Source organism: Bactrocera tryoni, chromosome 5 (genome assembly GCF_016617805.1).
Source record: "Bactrocera tryoni isolate S06 chromosome 5, CSIRO_BtryS06_freeze2, whole genome shotgun sequence".
In the NCBI taxonomy this organism is placed as follows: domain Eukaryota; kingdom Metazoa; phylum Arthropoda; class Insecta; order Diptera; family Tephritidae; genus Bactrocera; species Bactrocera tryoni.
The window spans coordinates 71,677,717-71,693,917 of NC_052503.1; the positions used below are offsets into that span (position 1 = coordinate 71,677,717).

Below are 16,201 nucleotides of genomic sequence, written 5' to 3' on the forward strand. Positions count from 1 at the left end.
GCAGCATATTTGCATATACAGACGCGCACACACACATATGCAGCCGCTTGTTGGCGTAAAATCATAATCTCTTGGAATTCTCCAGGCCGCGAATTGCATTGTAAATACCACAAATGGCATATTTTCGCGGCGACGGTGCCGAGATTGCCGATGTATGCACGTTATGCCGGATTGAGAAATATTTTTCGGTGCGATACAGTTATGCGGGGGAATATAAGAAAAAAAATATATACAAGGTGCTTTCCAAAGTAAAGTGGGCTTTTTCAATCTAGCGCCCTCTGCTGGCCCCATCTATGTGTCGACTAGTGCGTTAGAATCTGCTAACTTTATCGATTGTCCAGTGAGAATTTCATAACATTTCATTAATTGGCAGTGCGATTTAAGTGTCAGTATATTTCTATTAACGGTGCGAAAAAGAGCTTCGAACAAAGAGCCAACATTAAATTTTGTTTTAAAATTGGAAAAACTTTTACCGAAACGTTTCAATTGATGAAACAAGTTTATGGCGATGATTGCCTATTCCATAGCAAAGTGCACGAGTGGTTTCAAAATTATCAAAGTGGTCGTGAGAACATAAATGACGATCAACATGTGGGCCAATCAAAATCCGTGATCACTGGAAATTTTATCGAAACTATGCGTGAATTCATCAGCCGAAATCATCATTGAAATTCATGGAAATGGAATTGAACATCTCCAAAACATCGATTTATAGCATTTCGATCGAACATTTGGGCTTACGATAGTTGTGTGCACGGTGCACAAATTGACTGACGACCAAAAATTACTCGGAATCCATCATTCGACAGACATCATTAAAGAGGTTTATTTGACCAAAAATCACATTTTAACCATTAACCACACCCTGTATTCACCAGATATGGCACCTTGTGACTTCTGTCTTTTTCGGAAAAGTGCATTTGCCCATGAAAAGAAAGCGTTATGCAGACGTAGAGGCCGTTCAAAAGGCTTGCACTGGCATAATGGTGGCCATACCGACCAACGGGCTAAAACACTCGTGCGACATGCTTTTGGACCGTACAAAAAGCTGTATTGAAGCAGATGGAGACTTTTTGAATAAAATAAATTGATTTTGACGAAAAAACCATTTGATCTGTTTTTTTTTTGTTTTGTTAAGTCGGGTTTACTTTGAAACGCACCTTGTAGTATGCGGCTTGCAAGTCATTGCTACTTTATTTTTATAACTTCCAAAAGGCCGTAAGTAAACTATAAATATTTTAGGGTTAATAGCCTTCGATGGGTTCAAGTTTTTGTTTAAGGTCCATGGTCCATAAGCCTATTCCAAATCACATTTGATTTGTATTTTAAGTATTTTAAAGATCTACCTTTGAAAGTAGTAACAGTAGTCAGTAACAGACGTTCGCGAAACGGAAATTGCTGGTATCGCCCAGAGAGGCGGTAATCATTATAATTGCTATATAGAAACTATAGAGGCTATAGAGCCAGACCTAAGCTCACTTAATTTAATTCAAAACTATAATTCACTTTGACTCAGAATTTTCTGCATTGACCGTAACAAATGGTAGTCCGATGGTGCAAGATTAGAGCTGTATGGTAGATGCATCAAAACTTGCTAACAAAGCTCTCACAGTTTTCTGCGGGTCATCAAAGATGTGTGTGGTCTAGCTTTGTCCTGATAAAAGACGAAACCTTTTCTGTCAGTTCAGGCCGTTTTTTTGACTGCTTTCTTTAATCTCTTAATCTCATCAGTTGCTAACAGTAAAATGTAGAATCAATCGTTCGACCAAGCTGGAGCAGCTCATAGTGGATGATTCCTTTCCAGTCCCACCAAACACTCAGCATAACCTTTCGAGGCGTCAATCTTGGCTTTGCGACAATTTGCTGAGCTTCACCATGACCGTTTTTGCACATTATTTATATATTTGGTTGCCGATATTTTCGGCCACTGAGGTCTGTCTACATATTCGATATCTGGTGCCTTGAAAGTTACGGTCGGTATATATAATAGAATTAAATCCGTTAAGTTATATTTACATACATATCGCTAAATATTTTTCAGAAATTATAAGAATAATAATTTTTAAATTCTAATGGAGTTGAAATGCTGCAACATAGTAAATACTAGAACAAAGTTCCTGAGAACCAAACCAAACCAAACCAACTACGCAGCTAACAAACCAGTATTTGCAACCACAAAATCCAGCTTTTCAAACGCGTTAGAAAGCAGGTCAACAAACCATCCCAGAATAGCATTAAACTTACTCAACAAGCCGCAAATCTCATAAATTGCCTACTACAAACAACGTAGAATTCATTTCAGTTATAAATGCAAGCTACGCCCAAAAATATGCCAAACGAAATTAGCAGCCATGCAGCAACATTTCGGCAATGGCGACGCCTAAAACGAATCATGTGAAATTAATCAAAAAAATATGCTTTAATTTAATTAAATTCTATACCACGCCTGGGCGTATGCAATAAATTATGAGCAACACACACACATATACATACATATATACATACATACAAAGCAAACATAAAACACAAACGCTGAGAGGCGGTTTGCTGCGCCACAGCAGCCACAAAGCGCTAACCAATACAAGCGCGCATTGCTAAATATATATGTATATTGATATATGTGTGCGTAGCCATAAATTTGCAATAGCAAATGATGCGCTTGAGTGCAACTAAAAATATGCAAAACTTCTAAATGGCACATTGCCGCGCGCTTTATGCAAGCATTGCTGGATTTATTTTATTGTAGTAACGTGTCTGTACGTATGTGTGCGTTTGTGCAACATTTATTCACTCATTCTCTAATTTACTCATGCATGCCGGCCACAATGCGCGCATATTTTATGAAGCTTACGTGGCAGCCTAAAAGCATGCTATATTTTAATGTACAAATACGCGCTGATAAAACGTTGCCGCTGCGTTGACTGGTGCTGGCGAGTGTGTGTGTATGTGTGTGCGGTGACTATGTCTGACATTTGGCTGCTGTTGGTGGTTACGGTGCGAAGTGGTTTGCGCGCATTGCACACAAAAATGTATGGCAACTATGTGAAATAGATAATTTGCGCGCTGTAACTAAATTTATGCAACATTTGTTGCATCATCAACTATTTAGTGGCACAGCATATTTTGGGGCGTGGGTGGATTGCAAGTGGCAGAGACTAATGCACAAATTGCCAGCGACTCGTTTTAATTTACTCGCGCCGTCACCGAAACCACACACACGCACACACATACACAACCACAATAATGTAACCTGGGCTCGTATAGGCGCCTCTTTCAATCGGTGTGTGCATCATTTCACTCACATTTGCCGAAGTCATTCATTTTGTTGCATTTATTTGAATTTGGCAAATAGTTTTGTAGTAAAAAAAAAAACAACAACAATAACGCAAATGTTGCAAACTTTGCGGTCGTGCCTAAGCAGAGTATATTTGCTGCTTACAATTCATTGTAATGGCGTTTTAGGCGCGTTGACTACATTTATTGGTTTGCTTTGTAGGCGCGCTTTGTTACTGCCATTCATTATTGCCTACATTGGGGCGCTCGTACATGTATTTTTGCCTACATTTAGGCGCTCGTACATGAGCGCGCTCAACGCTGCTGCTAATGAACACCAAATATGCAATTAGCACAAAAGTTGAGTTATTTCGGCGCAAATATTTATTTGCCATTTTGACCTTACGTCGTCCACTTGCCGCTTGCTTGTGGCGCACGTAGCCAGCTCTGCATTACAGATGGCCTTGTATACGCCTACTGCTATGCAACAATTTTGCTTTCACATTTTGTTGGCGCTCATTTATTGTTATTGTTATTTCAGTTTCCTTTTTTTATGTTGATGAATTTTGCTGTGGCACGTAATGTGCAAATTAATAAGCGCCAACGAATGTATTTCATTACATATGCATGTATGTATTTGTAAACAATTAGAAGCACGTTCACTAATTCACATATAAATAATAACACATGCTTATGTAACGGTACGAGTACTTGTGGATATGCACGGCCCCCTGTGGTGGCTTGCACAACTGTATTTATTAGCGCTTCCAGCGCTTGTTGGCCATAAACTTGCATAAGTAGGCGGGGTGCTTGCAGTAACTCGGTACTTTTTGCTCGCACACAAACGTTGCTTTTGCTTGTGCGTGTGTACGTGTTTGGGCGCTTACACCGAAATATGCATATTGGCCTGCTTGTAATAATTAGTTCGTTGCATATTGCTTACTCATTCGGTAACTAAATGCATATTTTGTATTTTTTTCCACCTGTGTGTATGAAATACTATGAAATTTGTGGATTTCGTTAATAGTCTATCAAATATAGTAATGAGTAAAATATTGGCAGTAAAGCAAAGAAAATGAAAGCATAACTTTTTCAATGATCTTACCATTTCTTCTGTTAAAAATATTTTACTATGTTAATATATGTATCATGGAGTCATGTGTTCACGCAAGTGAGGTAAGTTCTCTGATTGCCATTCACTTGGGGTGCTCAGAAACGATTATTTTGTATATGGCTCAAGCAGCTCACGACTTCCGGTCTTAGACCAATAATCCCCGGGTCAGCCAAAACACATCAGTTTGAAGACGAGTTAAAGTGAGAAAGCTAACCATCCCGCGATAGAGTTGTGCGCTAGACTTGGGACGCCCCGCGTAAAAAACGCCTCTGTTGAAAACTAATCAACAGCCTCTGGAGGAGAAACCCTCTTTTTGATGACGACCATAGCAGACGCATTAAGGATAAGGGCTTAAGGACACTCAACTTGAATGTCCGGTCCTTTAATTGGAAAGGAGCCGCTGCCCAGCTGGTTGATGTTCTCGTTAGAGTAAAGGCTGACATCACCACCATCCAAGAAATGCGATGTACGGAACGAGAACTGAGACAAGCAGATGTTTGTGATATAGTGGCCATATAAAGGAGCGCAAATTCGATGTGGGATTTATAGTGGGAAAGAGACCCCGTCGCCGAGTACGGTTATTCACTCCATTGGCAACATCTGATGAGTCGACGCTACGAGTTTTTGTGGAAGATTTATGGCATTCGATGGAACGACCAGCTGTACGGGATATATGACATTAACATATGTATGTAGTTCAACGATTCAAGAAACAGCGGCTACGCTGGCTTGGTCATATCCTCCGAACGGATGAAAACACTACAGCTCTGAGAGGAAGAGATCCACTTCGTTGGAAAGACCAGATGGAAAGGGAATTATGCTAAATTTTTTCACAATACTGTTCCACAAATCACATACAGCCATATGTTACCGTTATCCTCAGCACAATAAGTGACCGTGTAAATCCTTGTTGCTCTACCTCAACTCGCACATATGTATTTTTGCTGCTTAACGATAATTTTCAGCACTTTTTACGCGCCCGCTCTTACAACTATAATATTGTTGTTGTTTTCCCATAACATATACTGTTCAAGTGTTTTTCTGAATTTTACCTAGTTTTATAGTTTTTTATACTTTTAGTTTTTCGCACGCGCTGCCGCGTGTTTGTTGTTTTATAATAAACATGAAAATTTAAATGTGCTGTAAGTAGATTAGTGTTTGGTTCGGTGTAAATTTTAAGTAGATTAGCGAGCGGATTTGTGCGCAATTAAACCAGCGAGTGTTGCATTAAGTTTATGCTAAAGCAGTAAAATAGAGCTTGTAAATGTTGTTGTAGGTGCTTCGTGTGATTGCTGGTGCTTTGCGTGCGGTGGAAATTTATGGAGTGTAAAGTGTAGCTGAATTTATTTTAGATGGGAATTTAATTTGAAATAAGTGTTAAGGGTTTTGGTAAATTGAGGAGAAATGAGAAAATTGTTATAAGCACCCAACTGTTCTCTACGCTCAAAACAATTATCAGGAAGTACTTTACTGAAGATTTTTCTATACCAAAGAGCTCTAGTCTTTAAAATACAAAATTTCGGTATTTGAAAGTAAATATATCCTTCTTAAAATTACGTAGCTAATACTTGAAAGGAGGTTAGCTAACTTATGGCTGATGCATGTGTAGAAAGCTGAAAATCCCTTTAAATTAGTCTGATAAGTTGTTAACTCAGATATTTTCAGCATTTTCTCATAATAACCTTTACTTCTTTATTGGTGTAGACACCGCTTACACGGTTATAGTCGAACTCACAGTAACCCAAGTTTTATAACTTTTCCAATTTCTGAAGCATTTCTACGGTTTCTGTGCGTACAATTAAACCGAATTTCAATAAATTTGAGTGAGCTTGAAGGTATAATGAGCCTGAAGGAATGCTACAAGGATTCGCATAGTACAGATCTAAAATTTTTAGCTTACGTTTTGGCTAGGTAACTGAAGCGTGGCTGGAACCGATGTATATTTTTTAAAAAATTTCGATCTTTTTATCACACTAACGTCTTTGGATTATCAATTTAAAGTTATACATATACGAGTATTTATATATTCTTCCAATATTTACTCAGATTGATTTACCACATTTTTCTTTCCTTCAATAACTTTAGCGGTTTATTTGCATACAATTTATCTATAATTAGAGCAAATTTCAACCAAATATTAACAATGAATTGTATGATAGACTGAAGGTACAATGATTCGCTTGGTACACAGCTAAAGTTGTTAGCATATTTTCATTTACTTTTTCGGCTTCTTGGCGTAAAACTTTATTTCAATTAAGACAAATTTCCACTATATCACCAAAAACTTGACAGTTAGCCTAAAGGTATGCTACAAAGATCAGCTTAGTACAAATAAAGTTATAAATATACGTTCAGCTTGTTAAGTAGGGCGGATAAGGTATCTATACATTATATATTATTTAGAATTTCCATAGTTTTTCCACTCTAGCAGGTATAATTAAATAATTTTCCACCTACATCATCTCACATTCATTTGGTAAAATTTGTTTACTACTTTTTCCATTTTCTGGATAAAATTCTTTAATCAGGAGCATAAATTCCAACTAAATATCAGCAATAAATTAGTGATCAGCCGAAAGGTATGCTACAAAAATCCGCTGAGTGCACAGTAAAAGTTATTTGCATACTTTTAGGCTAGAAAACAAAGCGAGTAGGGCATCTATACGCAATTTCTGGAAACTTTTGTCGTTTTTAACACTAACACCTATGTTCTAACAATTTAATATTGCCTTGATATATGTATATGTATAATTAAATTGTATGCCCCCTAAATCATTTTGCATTCATTTCGTTAAATTCACTACTTATTCAGTTTCTTGGCGTTCAATTTTTAAATAATTTGCTTATAATTGGACTAAATGTCACTAATATATTTGTGATTACCCTAAACATATGCAAACATGTTTCGCTTAATACTCAATTGAAATTATTAGCACACTTTTAGGCTTGGAAACTGAGAGGGGAGGGACCTAAATGTGATTCTTTGAAATTTTCTTCGTTTTTTCCTAGGCCCATTGAGTTAACAAATTTCTTAGGTCAAATACTTAAATTATGTTCTCCCTACATAGTCTAACATTCATTTCTTCAATTTGTTTACTACTTTTTCGGTTTCTTGACATAAAAGTTCTCAATACTACATATATCGACTAAATAACACAATAAGTAAGCTGTAGAGATCAATCTAGTACGTATTTGAATTGTATAGCATACTTTTAGGCGCCTTAAAATATTTTTCTTTTGAATCAGTTACATTAAACATTTCAAAATAAACAAATATTTTTTAATAAACATTTAAAATTATTAGCATACCTTTAGGCGGCGCAAAATAGCTTATTTCTTAACATAGCGGTATTAATCAATAAAAAAAATTTATTTCTTCAATTTTTTTATAAATTTAAAAAACTTACCGAAAATGCACCTGAATATAGTCACACAAATCTGCTCACGCTTCAAGTGCCCGCTGCGCAATAAGATCAGCTCAACAAGTAACAACAGCAACACGCTCCTCGCGACAGCACTTTGCACTCACTCTCCACTTTTATTTTGTGCGATTTTCGATTCAAACACTTCACTGTTAAATGCTGCAGTTTATGTAACAACCGATTTACACACGAGAATTCGCACGCACAGCAAAAAACGCCAATAAAAGTGTTGAAAATAAATGCTAACGTTGCTTGGCATATGTTTTGTTGGTATTTGCTAGCGTTACTGGCCTAAAAAAGTTGTTTCTCGCTTGTATTGCTTAATACGATTTTTGTGCACGAAAAATACTCGAAAAATACGAAGTACAAAAACAGCAGTCTGTGTAGTAGAGCAGTTCAAAAGCGCTCAAGAAGAAGAATAAACTTTCCCAAATTATTCTAGCAGCACTTTGCTTTTATTTCTCAAGATCTGCTTAAGCATTTATTTTACGTTCTTTTTTCACTATTTATAAAAAGCTATAAGTTTTAAGAGTTTTTTTTGTAATTTGTTTTCCTTTATTTATATTATTTTTTTTTTCGAAATAAATTTTTCGTATATTCTTGCGATTTTTTTGTGTTTCGCGATTCTTTTTTGTGTTTTGTTGCGCACTTATTTATTACCATTTATTCTGTTGTTCCAGTTTACGCTTAAACTTTGCGCTGCAATTATTTCGCACGATTCTGCGCTGCCCGCTCGCCGACGCCCACGCTAGCTAGCAGCTGTACGCTTTTACGCTTTGCTTGTTCTGCTTACAATACCGGAAATACGTTACAAATTACGCTCTCGTTGTTGGCGGCGCACATTTATTTTGTTTTATAGTTTAATTCCTGCTGCGGACGTCTTAGTGTGTGTGTTGCTCTTATTTTTTAAACTTTTTTTGATTTCTACCTTCTTCGTTATTTCTTTATTTTCAAGATTTTTTAGTATCAATTATTTCGAAGCTTTGTTGTTTTCACGTTTTTGTTGCTTTTGATCTTTGTTTCGCTGCGCCGCACTTTTTTAGCGTTTTCACTTCCGTTGCGCTTTTGTTGCTGCCACTTTTCTCTTACTTGGCTACACTTAGTCTTCAGTGCTGCATGCAGCACCTCCTTCGCTTAAGCAGAAACAACAGCAAGTCTAGTGATTTTCAATCTTTTTCTGCAACTCTGATTTGCTTGCCACGTCTTGCTGCAACTTTATTTCTCTTTTCTGCCTTATTTTGTTGTTATTTTTGCTTTGTTTGTAGCATTATTTTCGCTAGTTATTTATTTGTTTGTGTTTTTATTTTTAGCTTTACTTCAACTTCTACTTAAGTTGCTTATTTTAAGCGCTCCGAGCATACTTTCGTTTCCGCTTTAAAATGTGAAGTGATTTTGCCTGCGCTTGTATTTGGCCATCCAGCGTTGTCAAATGCGCTGCTTTATTTTATTTGGTCTATTATTTCTACCCATTTACCTTGACTGTTACTGCAATTACGCGATTTTTGTATGATTTCTTTTGAAAAGCACTGGAAAAGCAAAGGAAACGAAAGAGGAGTTATTATATTGCATAAAATCCTACCTTTTTAGTATGAAAAAAAACTAAAGTCTTAAGGAAATCAGCGATCCTACTTCTGATCGATAAACAATTATGAAAGAAGCCAAAAATATTATATAGAAAATTAAGATTATAGTGAAATTTGTTATATAATTTTAGGCGCGCCTCCCATATAGTCTGAGTATTTCGTTCTTGATATCGAGACAAATTATGAACTTAGCCAAAAATTTTATATAGAACACAAGGAAAAAGTGAAATTAGTAACATAATTTTAGGCGCGCATCCCACTTTACTTTAATAGTTATTTTTTATAATTAGAGGTTTTAGCATTTTAATTAAATCAGCTGTCTTATTTGAGATCGAGGCAAATTATGAACAAAATCAAAAATATTCTATAGAAAATAAGGAATTCAGTATAATTTTAGGCGCCCATTCTTCTTCTCTTGAGAAGTTAATTTTTGTAGTGTGAGGTTTTAGTACTTTAAGGGGGTATTCTAGTCTAGAAATTTGAAAAAATCGAAATTTTTTTTTTTCATAATGCGATAGTTTTGATATTCAAAAATTCCCCCCTAAAGGAATTTTTCAAAACTGAAATTAATTTCAAAGCCATTTTAGTGATGTGGCAACTAGACCGGAATTTGAGATATATAATATTTAAAAAAAATTGACAAAATTGAAAAATTAGTGAAAAAATCGACCTTTTTTTGAGTAGCCGCCATTATATGAAAATTTTTTTTTTAGTTTTGCTGCTTCATGACATAGCGACATTTGTACTCATGAAGAATCTGTCATTGCTTTATTTTTCAGATGACGACAAGGGTAGAAATCATGGCAATGAGGACACGGCCTCTTTTTTCCCCTCTTTTCTTCAAGGACGCATAACTCAATGAAGTTTTTTTTTTTTTTTGAAATTTATTTTGTGTACTCTTCGAAGTTGAATAAACAAATGATAAAAAACGGATAGTAAAACTATCTAGTGTTTCTTTTTTATTAATTGTTGAGAAAAGCTCGAAATTCGAGCCTCTAGACTAGAATACCCCTTAAATAAATCAGCGATCCTTCTTGATATACAGACGAATAATGAACAAAGCCAAAACTATGCTATAGAAAATGAAGAATATTATGAAAATGGTTACATAATTTTATGCGCTCATTCTATTTTACTTGTACAAGTAGTTTTTTTAGTCAAAAATTTTAGTATTTTGAAACAATAGTGACTACCATATATCTGCATATATATATTTCATTGATTAATGTATCTAACATCGAGCTGGGAAAAATTAGTTTTAATACTTATCGGAAAGTCAAGGTCAGGTTATATCAATTTTTGTATACGGTATAGTAAATGATTTTCTCTCAAAACACAATCAGCAGAAGATATAGATAATTTATTCAAAGCAAAGCAAAATAGTTTTCCATAATCATCACCTTATTAGATATATTTTTTACTCTTGTTACTCAAACATTTTATTTGACGTCGGTATTCTGAAAAGCTTTTTCAGTTACTTGTATTGCTCTTTCATAGATCATTTCGGAATTTATATTCCCTACTTTTCACTAGGAGCTAATATGAAAAATCAAATATTTGTAAAAGCTTCCAAAATGGTCTAAGCCTTACATGTTTTCGACCTAATAGTCAGCAGAGTCTGATAATTTAATTGAAAGAGCTTTAAAAGTCCATTATCGCAAAAATGTGACCACTAGATCACAACTTAATTAAATTTTGTAATTATTGCAAAACCTATTAAGGATGTAACTGAATAAATAAAGCATTAACCACATATTTGCATATATGTGATTTTCAAAACAGCCTGAACCTAAATATTTTGCTTGAAAGAGCTTTAAAAGTCCATGATCGAAAAAAAAATTTACGACTATATGACGCTGATGTCAAGCTATTTAAAAACCACTCTATCTAGGTAACCTAATGATCGACTTTTTTGCATTTTGCATAAATTTTGTAATTACTACAAAAACAATTAAGGATATAACTGTATAATTAAGGCTTTAACCGCATATTTATATATATTTGACCTTCATGACGGCCTGAACCGTAAGTATTTTCGTCCAAAGAGATACCAGAGTTTGATATTTTGCTTGAGAGAGCTTCAAAAGTCCAACATCGAAAAAATACCTCTAGATGGCGTTGCAGACAGGTTTTTTTTTTGAGAAAACACTCTAACTAACAATTTGGTAATGGATTTGCTAGCATGAATTTATCAGGCATAGCAGCATAAAAGCAATTCCTTTTCGTGCTGTCAACAGCAGCTTTAAAATCGACGAAGAGCTGGTGTGTGTCGATCGTTTTCTCGCGGGTCTTTTCCACGATTTGGCGCATGGTGAACATTTGATCAGTTGTTGATATTCCAGGCCTGAAGCCACACTGTTGAGGTCCAATCAGTTTGTTGACGGTGGGCCTTATTTTTTCACACAATACGCTCAATAGAACCTTATACGCGATGTTTAGGAGACTCATCCCACGGTAGTTGGCGCAGATTGTGGGGTATCCCTTTTTGTGGATTGGGCAGAGCACACTTAAATTCCAGTCATTTTGTAATGCTTTCGTCGGATCATATTCTGCAAAGAAGCTAACGCATGCTTCTTATCAGTTCTTCGCCGCCGTGTTTGAATAGCTCGGCCGGCAATCCATAGGCTCCCGCCGCTTTGTTGTTCTTCAGACGGGAAATTGTAATTCGAACTTCTTCATGATCAGGCAATAAAAATGCGCTCTATCGCCATCAATTAGGGAATCGGGTTCACCATCTGCTGGGGTTATGCTGTCACTGAAATACAGCAGGCGGGAGAAGTTTTCCCTCCATAATTTTAGTGTGCTCTGGCCATCAGATGATCTAAGTCACCCCTGAGGGTTATACAGGGGTATTCGTTAAAGTAAATTTATCAATTTGAGTAAATCAATAGATAAACCGTAACATAGAAGGCGCTGTAGTGAATTTTCAGGAAAAACTACATTTATGGGCTAGTAAAACTAGTTTAGCAGTTATATTTTATGCAGTAAATTAATAGAAAAACTTTGACATATGTAGATGTCGCTGTAGTAAATATTTAATAATGCTAACTTAATGGGCTAATAAAACGAAATTTAAGTTATATTTGATTATTATACTAGGTATATATATTTATTGGAATAAAAATAATAAATCATAATTTTTTTACTACATGCCAATACTTACAAATCTCAAGATTGCGCAACTCACCTTTGTTTAAGCAGTCTATGTAAGCAGCGTTTAAAGCGCCAACATAAACGTCAGATTTTATAGAGTACCAACTAACTACGATTTTCAAACTTCATTAATATGCATTGCTACGCTTGCTTATTTTAATTACTTATAAAGAGATGCTTTAAAATTTTATTTTATTTTTCACTTTTTTTCCAAATTCCACTTAAGAGGCACTACAATAATTCCTGATTTCGAAGTATTAACGCAGATAACACTTTAATTAAGAATATAATTCAGCGCATATTAGCATAAATACGAGTAATAACAGCACTTAAATGCGACTTGCCTTGCGGCGCAAGTGTGTACAGCCAACAACAAAAAGAACGCACAGACTCAAGCAACGCACACGACATGCAACGTGCTTGTGTTGTTGGCGCTTTTGTGCTGCGCTATTAATTAATTAAATACATAATTTATGACTCAACATTAACAGAACGAGTGTGCACTTTAACGCACACCAACGCGCAGGCATGCAATGCACGTTGAATCACAAGTGTCTTTGGTGTGTGTTGGCGGTGGCGTATGAGTAATGCGGCGCACTTTTGTATGATTTTATTATTTTAGCTGCGTTTTGCGGTGAATATGTGTGCGCTTTTTATTATAAATGTTATTATTATGCTTTTTCGTGTTTATGCACACACACACGCATAAATTTGCGCTGGCAATTGCACACACTGTCTGCTTACTTATTTATAAATTATTATTACCGCTGTATGTTGTGCTGTTTTATATATTTTTTTCGGAACACAGCCGCAACCAAATAAATGGCAAACACTTTTAATTTTTTACTTCGCACTATTTTGCGCAAATTACAGCTATATTAATATGAATTTATGTGTTTTATGCCTGTTAATTTGCCTATATGTTTGCCTTGTGCGCTTGTTGTTGTTGCAATTATAAAAAATAACACATTAAATATTCATAAACGCATTGCGTAATTGTGTGCAGCTCATTTGCCAACTGGCGCTTGTGTTGCTTTATGACTGCGTGTGTGTATGTGTTGGTGTTTATTTTGTATTTTTTGCGCGTCTCTTCTAATTTATATGCATTTAATATTTGTTTATTGGCTTTAAAGTGTTTTGCAGCTACTGTTATTTGTAGATTTGCATATATGCGCAAATTTATTTTGTATTAAATTGTTAGTTATTGGCAATATTCGCTTTTTAAAGCCGCACTTTATGTGGCCTAAAGTTAAATATTTCGCATTTTTGTAGTTGATTTATTAGACGCAGCCTTGCCAGCGCTTATAGTAGTTGATATGAGTTGGTAGTTGCATGTAACTGCAAAGAGGAAATTTTATTTTATATTAATTTATTATTTAATAACATAATTAAGCATGAAAATGTAATAATCAAGGCTGCAGAAATTAATTTGTTTAATGAGTTTGAATAAAGAGAGGTAAGGTAAATATAGAAAATTTTCCAACATTAAAATGGCTTAGACAAATTTTTTTAGCAGTGAGTTTTTATTTTTTTTTTTTATTCCGCAATTTTCCTTTAACAAAATTGCTCGCCACATATTTTTTAGCTACGAGTAATTTTTTTTGGAATTTTCCTGTATAAATATAACTTGCAAAACTTTTTTTTGAGGGGATTTTTTTGGCAATTTTCCTACATAAAAATAGCTCGAAAAATTCTTTTTTAGGAATTTTGGCAGTTAATTTCTTTTTTTTGAAATTTTCCTATATAAAAATGGCTCACAAAACGCTTTTAGGCAGTGATTTTTAGGTTTTTTTATTTCGGAATTTTCCTGTGTTAAAATAGCTCTCTAGATATTTGTTTAGTTTTTTGTTCATACATAAAAATAGCGCGTAAATTTATTTGGAATTTCCCTAGATAAAAATAGCTCACAAAACATTTTTTAGCAGTAAGTAAATGCTTTTTTTTTTTGAAATTTTCCTACATGCAAATTACTAATCAAATAGTTTTGTTAGCAGAAAGTTTTTTTACTTGCGAACAATTTTTTAGCGTGGAATTTAAAATTTTTTATATAACTTTTTTCAAACCATTATTTTAAATAATTTTATAAGCATGCGAATTACTTTTTTAACTTTAATAGCAACAAAAAAAGTTAAATTGCCGCATTATCCATTAATTGCTCTTGTAGCACTACATACATATTTAGCGCTTTAAAAGTATACAACCACTTGCCAGTCTGAAAAAACGCCTTTTTCGTGAATTATTTAATTTCGTTTTATTTAATTTTATTTTACTTTATTTTTATTTAATTTAATTTAATTTTATTTTATTTTATTTTATTTTATTTTATTTTATTTTATTTTATTTTATTTTATTTTATTTTTGCATTTTATTTATTTTATTTTGTTTTATTTTATTTTATTTTATTTTATTTTATTTTATTTTATTTTATTTTATTTTATTATTTTATTTTATTTTATTTTATTTTATTTTAATTTATTTAATTAATTTAATTTAGTTTTATAATATAATTTTATTTTATTTTATTTTATTTTATTTTATTTTATTAATTACTCCCACAAAATTCTTGAAAACGATTTTATTTTCCTCAATTAAAAATTTCATCCTACTCCTTATAATTGTCCAAATTTCCTAGAAAACATTCATACATTAACCTTCATCATAAATACTTTGAATCACTTGCAACAGTTCAATGCCACCACCCGCACAAAATGTTACTCATACGCCATGTATGTCGTCATGTGGATGTCTCATATGCATTATTTTATAGTTACTATATGTATGGGATTAAGCGAAAATATATTTCATAGCAAATATATGTCATGTGGAAGCACAATAAATGCCTTCTTCACATACAATTGTCTGCATCATTTCCAGCTTTATTGACCAAAAGAATTGTGTTAAACGAGAATAAACCGTATAAATAAAACAAAAGCAGCGCTGGCAAATGATAAATAGCAATCAACAAAAGGGTAACCAAAGTAAGCAGCCCACTGTATGTAGCAAGCAAGACATACATGCAGCGTAACAAATAATAGAGATTTGTGCGAAGGAGATATAATAACAAACCATAGAAAGAGTACAAGAAAAAAATCGAGCGAAATGTTCAGTTTTAGGCAGGGAGATAGCGTAATAGTATCAAAACGATATTTAACTGACCTTGAAATGCGCTGCGCATTTCAATAAGTCTCAACCGTGCATGAGTTCATGTGTCTTTTGTACAAATTTTAGAGAAAAATTGCGTTGCCTTGACCAATTTGCTACTTTGAAAAATGTTTTTACTACACGATGTAATTAAATAGGTCTTTATGATGATGTCGATTAGAGAAAATATTAAAAAATAATTGGTGGGATATATGACTACCGATTTCACAAATTTAAAAGTAATGCATACTTCTAGGCGCAAGAACCATTTATCTTGAATTTTTTAAAAGATCTTAATTCTAACAGTACAATTAAGACATTAACAAAAAGTAAAAAAAATATGGCAACGGAAAGCATTAATTTTCAAAACGTTGTATACTTTTAAGCGCTAATACCAGTTTAATTTTAGTTTTTTCAAAAGTTAACCTTTTTTACAGTTTTTTCTTTTTAAATTCAGAGTTAACTGTTCTGTCGTTAAACAAAAATATTTTTCAAAAGATTTTTATTACAACTAC

General features: G+C 34.0%; 1 protein-coding gene across 1 annotated transcript in view; it reads right to left on the reverse strand.

Annotated features, from left to right (window-relative positions):
• LOC120776614 (CUGBP Elav-like family member 4) overlaps positions 1 to 8,311 on the reverse strand; it is a 975,983-nt gene extending 967,672 nt beyond the window's left edge. The window contains exon 1 of the mRNA XM_040107404.1: positions 7,795 to 8,311. The gene's annotated coding sequence lies outside the window, so the exon portion shown is untranslated. The remainder of the gene's footprint in view (positions 1 to 7,794) is intronic.
• Positions 8,312 to 16,201: the final 7,890 nt, after the last annotated feature.